This window comes from Anomalospiza imberbis, chromosome 1 (assembly GCF_031753505.1).
Source record: "Anomalospiza imberbis isolate Cuckoo-Finch-1a 21T00152 chromosome 1, ASM3175350v1, whole genome shotgun sequence".
Classification (NCBI taxonomy): domain Eukaryota; kingdom Metazoa; phylum Chordata; class Aves; order Passeriformes; family Viduidae; genus Anomalospiza; species Anomalospiza imberbis.
In genome coordinates, this window is record NC_089681.1 from 97,251,616 (window position 1) to 97,262,171 (window position 10,556).

The 10,556-nt window shown below is 39.2% G+C and overlaps 1 long non-coding RNA gene across 1 annotated transcript; it reads right to left on the bottom strand.

Annotated features, from left to right (window-relative positions):
• Window positions 1–4,763: 4,763 nt before the first annotated feature.
• On the bottom strand, window positions 4,764–6,677 carry LOC137481646 (uncharacterized). Its single transcript, XR_011003584.1, has 3 exons — window positions 6,609–6,677; window positions 5,561–5,650; window positions 4,764–4,977 (listed from the first exon to the last, which is right to left on the bottom strand). It is a non-coding gene; the product is annotated as an uncharacterized lncRNA (long non-coding RNA).
• Window positions 6,678–10,556: the final 3,879 nt, after the last annotated feature.

A 10,556-nucleotide genomic window follows, 5' to 3' on the forward strand; every position in this document is an offset into this window, starting at 1 on the left:
ATAAAAATCATAATATGACTGCAAAATGTAGAGAGGGAAAAGCCCTTAAAATTTTCATTAAAACTCATTGTGCCCCTACTCTGGTTTCAAGTTTTGTTTTTCATTCTTGGTCAGCTGCAGTTCAGCTTCTTAGCTCTATTTTGGTCCTATTACAAAGTAATATCTAAACTTCAGTACATGACCCTCAGGATGTTTGTAGCTTCCTTTATCATAGGATCATAGAACCTTAGAATATGCTGAGTTGGAAGGGACCCATCAGATCATCGAGTCCACCTCTTGGCTCTAGTGTAAATATGTGAAGCAATAGATGTTTGGGGGTTTAGCTCTGAAGAAAACATTTTTAAAATAATATTTCCTTTTCAATCATCTACATTCACTGATTTAATTTTGCAGCTTCAAGTCACTGGCTAGAGCAATAGTATGTCCAGACTAGAAAAAAATGGAAGGATAAGAAATACCACCTGTTTATAAACTATGAAAGAAATGCTGTTTATAAACTATGTAAAAACTGCAGCCTATCAAAACTACTGCCAAAATCCAGCAAGTGTTGCAGTGCTCCGTCAGTAAAGTACACCCAGCTCTGCCTGTTACTGTTCTTCTACCTGCCCATAGGTGGCACCAGTCATGTTCGTAACACCTCAGTCTATGGCTGCCAACATCCCTGCAGAACTCGACTGTAGCTTCCACCCTGGTTTCTTCCTTACTGCCCGTGGATATGTTAATCACCAATGTTAAATACATGTAGAAGCAACTTCAGACAGCTAAGCATGAAATACGATTCTATCTGTCACGTCACACCTGACAATACAGCTGTGTCCTCAAATGATAAAGCCAAAATAGTAGCAAATAACAGTCTGAAGCATACTTCTCAGGAAACGTGGCTTTAAAAATGTTAAGGTGTACTTAACATTGTTCTTCTGGCCCTGCCTCTGACAAAGAGAAGCAGCAAACTCAAGGTCCCAAGGAAACCCATTTCAACAAAGCACACCTAAAATCTGACAAAGTGCAGCATTGACTATAATTTGTGCCAAAGACCTCTTTAGATGTATGCACTACATTAAGTCACAGGTGTTTTTTTTCTGTCCCACAAGTTTCAGAATTCTGGTAAAAATAAAAAAAAAAACAACTGGAATATAATGCTGTTCAAGAAGAAAAATTATTAGAAATTCCTGAGATTAAATTGTTAAAATATTTCATGTAAATAATATATCTTTTTTGCTGTTGTTGTTAAATGTTCACACTTTAAACTATAAATTAAATAAATAATGTGATAAAATAATTATCTTGAATTATAAAATAGTAAAATATTTGTCTCAAAACTATCAAAAGGAAACATTTCAAGAAAACATTTTTTCCCCCAGAACTGTTTGAAGTTAGATCAGAATAATAAGAACTGACCTTTCTTACAAACAGGTTCTATTGTTTTTTTTCAACGTACCTACATTTTCCAGAAAAGAAAGCAAAGAATTAAAATTATAATATAGAATTTATTTTGTGTCCTACTACCCTTTCTCATGATCTGCATATTTCCCCCTTCTTTTTCTATTTATTTCTTTCAAATTTTAATTTAATTCTGAGAACCAAAATGTTGGAGAATAGATGTATAATTAGATACCTCCTTCCATCCCTCTCCTATCTAAACACTGGTGTTTGCCTTGGCCTTACTACATCCAGAGAGAACTACAAGGAAGACTTTACTTCAGACACATGCAAAACTACTCCAGACAGCCCAGGAACTGCCTCAGCTTTCTCTGTCTACCTCTAAGGCCAGCACTTGTGAAAAAGAAGAGAAGAGCTGCATCTGCTTTATTATATCTAACAAGGGAAGGACTCATTTACCTAACTTTAGACACCTAAAATGAAGATCAGCAGTTGAAAGCATCCATATAGAGTGGCTCAATGTTCAGTGGAGAGTAATGATCCTTCTCAATCTGAAGTAGTTTCTGTGGATCAAATTGTCCTCCAAAAATGTAAGTATCTACTGAAGCAGCCCACAGAACTGGCTTATACTCAACATGTCACATTTATCTGAGTGTAAAGATCCTGTACATGTACCCTGAATGAAGAGTCTGCTTTTGGGATACAGGGCACACAAAGTGTTTCTCCTTCACCTCTATCCTCACCAGCCAGTTGCAATCTGCATGGTTTTAAACCTTATTCCATCTTCAGGTCATTGTTTGGGTGGTTTGTTGCATCCTGTGATGCCCTGCCTTTTATCCTTCTCCTTAGCCGCCAGAGCAAAGACAAATGTGTACTGCTATTGCCAGGCTTTTCTTTATAGGCCCAGAAATATTCTAAATATAAAACACTGCATATATTATACCCTAACACATTCACAAATTAGAAATAATTTTCATTCACAAAGGCTAAAGAATTATAAATTATTCCTTTTGCAACATTACTTTAATTCACTTTTCAGCTGGTTTATTTAAATTATTAGTTACTGCACAACTTACTTTTTTCATTTAAAAAGAGATGTTTTAACACATTTCAGCTCTGTTAAACTACCTTTTACACATGAATTAGTGTGAATTTTATTGCTGTATTTTCCCAGATAATTAATGGAGAGGTACTTCACAAATAAAGCTGCAGGATGGATTTATTATTTACAGTCCTAGTCCAAGACTTCACATCTACTTAATATGGGTAAAGTCTTTAGGTTTCCAATGTAGTCCAGCCACATGACTCAAATCAAACTTGTAATTGCCTCTTTAGGATTTAAAACTATTAGAGTTGTGCTTTTACATTCTCTTTTGTTTTGCTTGAATCACTTTCTCAGGTCTATGAAGTACAGCTGGCACAATAAAAGTTTGATCAATGCATAACCAATGGAATGTATATTTCTTGCAGATATGTAATACCAAGGTGAAAATTATTAATCTATGAAAATGGTCTTTTTCAGCTACCTATTCTTGGAATTAAAATTAGTTTCAGTCTTGAGGTAATATGGTTTGGCCTGGGACTTTCCAGTCTCGGTTTTTCAACAGTTTCTTGTAATTTGATGTATTAAAATGAATGATATCCTGATGTAAAGTTTCAATTGCCAGGGCAGATTTTTTTTTTCATACTGTGATACTTGAATAAAATTATCCTGGCAATACAAGAATTCGCATTAGAAAAAGCCTATACAAGCAGTCTTTATTATCAATTTAGTCTCCTCACATGTATCATTGACATTGATGCTATTGGATCATATTTTCAAATCCTTTAGGCCTCAGAGTCATGCTTTGGGCATACATGAAATCACCAAATACCTGCAAAGAAATTGAAAAATGAAACCATTCAGTTTTGGCAACATGAACTGGTCTTCAAGTTCTGGAATACATTAACCTGATCAATAATAAATTAAGTATTTTTTTTCCCCTCAGATTAATTTAGTATTCCTCTCCAGCTAAAGCCTGACTCTTCTGAAATTGGTGGTGGTTCTGAAGGTGTTCTTCAACACAAACCAAGAATTCAGGCTCTAGCCTTCAGATGACATTTATGACACACTACCTTTTAAAACCAAAAGTAAAAGAAAGTAAAAAACAGGGAACATGACAGTACATACTTTTTGGTGCAAGATTCTCTAAATAATAAAGTATAAAAATATTGTATAAAAATATAAAACTGTGGAGCCAGCTTAAATGTGGTGATGCCAGATATCATGTTTTTCAGGAATTTTCACAATATTTGGTGTTTGTCTCTGAAAGTTCCATTTCAGGGTTTAAATTATTACGTTAGCCTCAGAAGCAAGACCCCAGATAAAATGGGTAATAGTTGTGAATACATTTTGAAGCCAACATTAGCAATTCAGATCCTGGATTCCTACATTCTGTTCATGTTATATGTAGTACATCACATAGCCCTGTGTTGTTCCAGAATATGATTGACTTTGTCAGGCATGTAAGCTGTCCATAAAGCATAGCAGAAAGCTTCTCATAGATGCACTAATATATTAAGGAATGAGCCCACCTTCATAGGAGTGAGTGGACTTCTTACACTGCCTACCCAGTAAGTTTGCTCCAACATCATGTACAAGACAAAGTTTGTTTGCGGAAGTATGCATAACAATGTAATCTCTAGTAGCTATAAGATGTCTCTCCTACACTCTTTATATATGTATTATAAATAAGTTTATTGGAACAGAACTTGCATCAAAACAAATGTGGTTTGACTGAAAGCTACTGCTATAGTAGATTTGCCTTGTCTCAGTTGATTGGAGGCTGTCATACTATCCAGAACCAGACAATACTCCAATTTCTTCTTTCTGTCTTTATTAACTTAATGATGACATTCTGAATTCTGGAGCTTATATACATATTTATAAATCCAAGACTCACATCCTGTTAATGCCTTTAAATAAATAGTTAAAGTCCACAGAAATGTCAAGCTTTACTTATTGTACCTTTAACAACATGCCTAGTTTGAAAGATAGGTGTCTTCTAGGGAAGGCAGGAGCCTCCCTTGGAATGGAAAATGTAAACCCCTTCCCTCAAAATTTTTAGAATTTTGAAATTAAGGGACTCTCAGGCAAAGATATGAGAATAGGAATGACAGTTCTTCACTAGTATGTATAACAACCAACAACAATTGCGGCATTAACAACAAACAGAACCACAAACCCAGAGACAGCCTTCTTGGCTGCGGCACTTTCCCCTTTGGTGTAGTTACGGTCACAGCCGGCAGGGGTGCTGGTGGCTCCCGGTGGGCAGGGCAGGTGCAGTGATTCCTCCACGGCTGCAGAGGGCGCTGTGGTGTGAGCGTGAGGGGTGCCTGGTTATGGCAGCTTGCCCGAGACGGGAAGGGATGGAAGAGAGGCTTTGCTTTACAAAACCCTGGGGCAGTCCATCTTGGTGCTGCAGCAGGACTCGTAGGAGCAGCAAGCTGGAGTGGCAGGAATGAGCAAAAATCCCAGCGTGGTGGACGAGATGTATCAGAAGCTCTGTGGTGGTAGATGGAACTGCGGAATGTCCCAGCAGGGCAGGGGGTGCAGGGCTACAGTGTAGTGAAACCCAAAGCAGTGTCGAAGAAGTGGTGGGGGGTGGGGCAGCCATAACCCAGCTCCCAGCAGAGCAGGGGGAGGTGAGCTCAGGATCCCAGCCACCCGAGCAGATGTGATAGATCCCTCTTTTAGTGAGGTAGGTGTTGATAAGGTCCCAATTTGGTGGCTGCTCTAGCTAGCACGGTCTCATCCCACAGCAGAAGGAGCAGCTTCGGGCTCAGTTATGGCAGTGGGAGCAAATTCCTTTCCCCAAGCAGCAGCTCTGACCGTTCTCCTCCAAAGCCCAGAGAGAGTGGTAGCAGCTGTCCCAGCCCTGTCCTTTACTTGCCCAATTTTACAGTTTCTCTCCCCTCTTGGAGAAACTCCCAGAGGAGTGTGACCAGATACCCTCCTCTCCTGAGCTTGATCACTTTTGCTTCTTAGATGCCCAGTCATTAGTGCTTCCTAGCAACTTATGGGAAGAAATTCTCTAAGTAAAAAGGAACAAAAGGAAAGAAAACTAACCCCGCCCCCCAACATAACACAATGAAGATATTTGCATATTCAAACATGGTCATGTAGGTAGTTAATACTCACTAGAATGATTTTCCATCTGTCTTGTACATTGTCATCAAAAACAGGTGTAACAGGAACATATTCACAAGTGCAATATGTCCCATCTCTTTCCTAGAACAAAGGATATAAATCAGGTTAGAACAATGATCATTCAAGGGAAGACGCCATTAACCAAAGCCACTAAACTAAGATAAAGTCCTTGGAATGTTCTGTGATATTCACTTTCAATGTATATATTAAACAGACAGCTTTATATTTGCTAGTCCAACAGATATTCTGACAATTCTTCCACACTGTGGAACTCTTCTTGCTTGTTTCTTTAATTAAGGCTCTCAATGTGTTCATATAACTCTGAAAGACCTGACTCTACTGTAACTGGTAGTAATCTTTCTGAAATACCTCAGTGATTGAAAAAATGGCATTATTTAGCAGATCTCAAGGAGTTTTTCAAAAACACCTATTTTTTAAACTTTTACTGCTAATTGCAAAACATCATGCTCAGATGGCTTTAGGCATAGTTTCTTCTGTGCTCAACTGATTGCTCAGTTCTGGCAAACAGTCAATACCCTGGACTGCTTATCCCTTTCTAGTACTTAGGCCATAACAGTCCTCAGCCATTTTTGAAAATATATGAGGGGTCTTCTTGCAACATTTGCTATTTAGAGAGAGAAAAAAACCACCTGACTTATTAGTAAAGCCTCACCCTTCTTGAAAAATCAGTGGACATTTGGCTACTATATTCCTGCCAGTCCTGGGAGTGTTAAGAAAACATCCAGGTCTGACAATTGGCAGACACTTTAGCAGTCACATTCCCAATGTCAGACGCTTACACTGCTGGGACTGAAACACCTTCACAGTAGGTGGCTGCAGTGGGCCAATGGGTGCCTTGCTTTACACATCCCAGTCATGCAGTCAGACCAGGTTTCCTTGCCGGTTCAAACACAGGTTTCCCATAGCAGAGACTCAGATGTCCATAAGGCAATTTATTCCTATCACAGTAACAGAAAAAACAGCTCAAGCTGATGCCTCCAAGGAGAACTCCCAACAAAGGAACCCCCTCACAACCTACATGTGGGAAACTATTGTTCTTCTTGAGTCTTTGGCTCCTGCTGTGTCTCTCAGTGTCCATTCACCTACCTGGCCAGTAGTCTTTGCACCCTTTGTTATACAAAGAATTGGCAGTTCACGGCCTCTTGTCTCTCTGGGCTCTCACCCAGAGCTCAGTATTCACCTTGAACTGCAGTATACAAACCAAGCTACCTGTACCAGGTGTATTGCTCAACACAAATTTGGACTTTGGATGTTAAAAGTGCCATGAATCCAAAGTGCCATCCATGCCATGAATTCTTGTCTATCAGACCTGCCTCAAGAAGAGGTTTTTTGCACTGTCCCAATAGTTGTCCATTCCAGCTGCTTCCCTGTCAAAGGCTAAAATCTCTCCATTATGACAATATTTGTGTGTTTATATTCAAGACTACTTTTTAAATTTTCTTTTAAAAAAATATTTCACATAAATTAAAGGATGGTTCTACTACAGTGAAGAGCTGGAGCCAGGATAGAAAGGAAATTTCCTAAAATAATTTTTCCATCAAATGTTTTATAAAGCCTTGTAGTGTTCAATAACCAGAAATGTGTTCTTCTGTCACCCTCAGCCCTCTCTTACCACCATCACATCCCAGCATGGGAGGATGAAAGCTATAGAATGAAATGCTTTTGCCACTCTGACATATCTCATCCTCTCTATGAAAATATGTTTATCCCATATAGCTCTTGCTATCAGTCTGAGACTTGGTTTGTCAAAGTTTAGATCAGTTCAAACATTTACAAAATGGTTCCCTAGTTTTGACTGTGAAAAACTTCAGCAATAGAACTTCAGGTATAGCTGCAAGTTGGACGGTGGGTCTGTGAAGCTTCTAACACAACATTCATAGGATAGCTACACTACATTTCAAATTGTGCTGTTTCAAAGTAAATTACTTTCCTTTCACAGTACAATAATTAGGGTTATTATATATATAACACTGTCAATATTTGCAGGTACTGCAGGGGTAGACACAGAAGACACTTATGGAAGGATTGTTAATTTATTTTACCAGAGGCATATAATGGTTCTTTAGATCTTCTCTCTTTGAACAAAGAGGCATGAGGGAAAGATGTACTATATGTCTTTCTATCATTATTGAAATTAGATATTTGCATAAAGACCTACAGCATCATTTGTAATGCTCCACTCTCTGAAACTACTGCTTTAATCAAGTGTAGTACAGGAAACAAAGCTGGAAGGAAGATAACACATCCAACTATGCTTGGCCTAGTATGAGTTGACTCTCACAAGAAGGCCAGAGTGGCAGGTTCTGGAGGCTGAAAATCAATACTTAGCCATCATAAATGCTGTTTGGTGGTTCATGCTCTATATACCTTCCCACCTAAACCACTGTAAAGCTTTTCTCTTTCAGAGTCATCATAAAAAAAAGTAGAGGACGATTGAATCTCAATTCTAGTACTTATCTGTGCTGAAGCAACCACCAGAGAAGATCTTTAAAGTCCATGGTAAACATCATTATCTTGTTTTTTGGCCAGATCTTCCACTAACTAGAAACTCAGCTCCCACAGGATGCCAAAAGACAACCAGAAAACCTCTTGTCAACTCAAATGGTTGTATGATTTGGATGAATTTGCAAAACTTGTGTTAGTGAGCCTCCTTCTGCCACTACCAGTATTTCTGGACCCCTCAAGCTTTTTATCCCCTGCACATGGTACACCTACATAAGAGATGTGACTCTGGCATGCTCAGCCATGGCAGTCATGTTCATGACCAAGAGGGAAAGCATACTTCAGCCTGAACTCCTTGAAATAACAACTCCTTCCCTCCATTTTGTCAAGGTCTTTCCTTCCCTCAGAGACTCTCTATACCATGTCTCATCAGTAGATGATGGATGAGAAGGGAAACCAAAATATTCTACTGCATATGCATGAGAACAAGACAGAGAATTAACAGAGAATGAGAGGTGGAAATTGTTTGTGCAAGACCTGCATGAAAGACAAGAGCCTTGATTTCTCTGCTCTTCTCTGTGAGCTGTCTTCACATTCAAAAACCTTCTAGTGCTGTGGTTGAAAGAAAATTTCTTGAGGTTGAAAGAAAATTTTACCTTTGCTAGAAGTCTTCTGGTTAAGTCTCCTGTTGCTGGGAAACTGCAGCCTTTCCTCAGGGCTGAACTCTGTGGTCTTTATCTTTAATTAGCTTTCCCTTGACCCCTCCTATATAAGGCTTGCCATTGGAAGTCTTCACAGGTTGAGGAAGACATTTGCTTGTGTAACACCTTTCAATAAATCTCTTTAGAAATGCTAAGAGTAAGAGAGCTGCCAGGACCTACAGAGCACTCTGTCTTGGCTTCACAGTAACAGGATTTTCTGCAGAATACTCCAGAGTAGTTTTTAATTAATGCAATTCCAATTTTTACTCTTTTGTCTCTCTGACATTGCCTAGGTTCAGGCCGTTCCCAGTCATGAAGATTTTACACATGACAGAAGAAAAATAAGTCTTTTCACAAAGAGACCTCTTGCTCTCTGCAACTCAGCTAGGCACCCACATGCAAGCAGCCTGTCCCTCAACTAAATGGGCATCATGTATTGGGCACAGACATCATGTATTCCCTGTCAAAAAGTCAAGAAAATTTTGTGGCACTGTTAATTCAAATCAGTTTCAGCTAGAAACAGTTGTGTTTTTGCAAAAACTTATCACAATACCTGCCTTAAGGCATCTTCCTACAGAGCACCCACCACAAAGCTGAACTCCCAGGTCTCTCCATGGTCAGCAATGAGAAACAGGCAGTGTCAGACAAAGGCATAGTCCAGGACCCTGCTGCTAGTGCCAGAACTGCCCTCTATAAAAGTTTCTCTCACTCTTCATTGATGATAGGTGGTACCTTGGAAGGTGAAACTGTATTTTGGCAGTTGCAGAAAGCTGGGTGGAAGCTTCACTGCAGCTTCACTTTGATAACTGCTTTTCCTGATAATGTTTTGCATTTCTCCTAACTGACCACAATATTAGCCAAACACTGTGCAGTAGGGTTTTCATCTATTAGAAAGGAGGCTTTCTTCCGCCTTCCTGCTTTTAGTCATAAGAGGATTTCTTCCTGCTTCCTTCAGCCAGGAAGTTGCATAATTTCCTGAGCTTTCCAGCATTGGGCCACAAAATGGACAACATCTTCATAGCTGGAGTCAAAGGGAAAACCTCAACAGGCGTGTGAAAGTCACTCAACTGTGTGAGGAAATGATGTATCTCAACTTCACTCACTTGGGGTTAGCTGTCCCCAAGACACCCTGGCCTGCAAACCATTAGTTGTTGGTGCATCAGACACTCATTCCCTGAAATCGTCAAGGGTCCTAAGGCAAAATTTCTCTGCTTTCTGGGATTATTTTTGTGGTAATTATTTGGTTGATTGTTTTGGTATTTAACAGCCTTTCTTTTTTTTTGAAGTGGCCTCGAAAAATTTCTGTTGTCATCACTCAACATCAGAGAGTTTTTCCTCTGCATCAGAGAAGACAAGACCTTACTTTTCTAGGTCCAACTCACATGGTCCAAGGTTTCCCACAACAGCCCTGCCATGTGGAGCAAATTTAGGAATTTGTGTGTTTTGGTGTGGCTCTCAGTGGAAAATATTTAATTGGGAGGATATGCCTCCAAATCATATAGTACAATATAAAGGTGTTTGCTAGGAGTATTTTTCTGGCTCTGGCCACAGATTCTTTTGACTTAACTTGCTACACTTTGCACAATTCACTTAATTTTCTCTCCAAAGCAAAAGAAACTCACTCTTGTACAGACCTTCTTGACATTATTCTGTCTTTCAAATTACTGATTACATCATCACTTTCTATTTATTTCCTGGTAAGCACTGCCCAACACAAATGCAGTCAAGAAAAATCTCCTAAAGGAATTGTTCTTCCAGGCTTGTATTGTACTTTCCAAGAAGCACACTCACAGTTTAAAAGTGAAGTAAAGAAATATGAACCA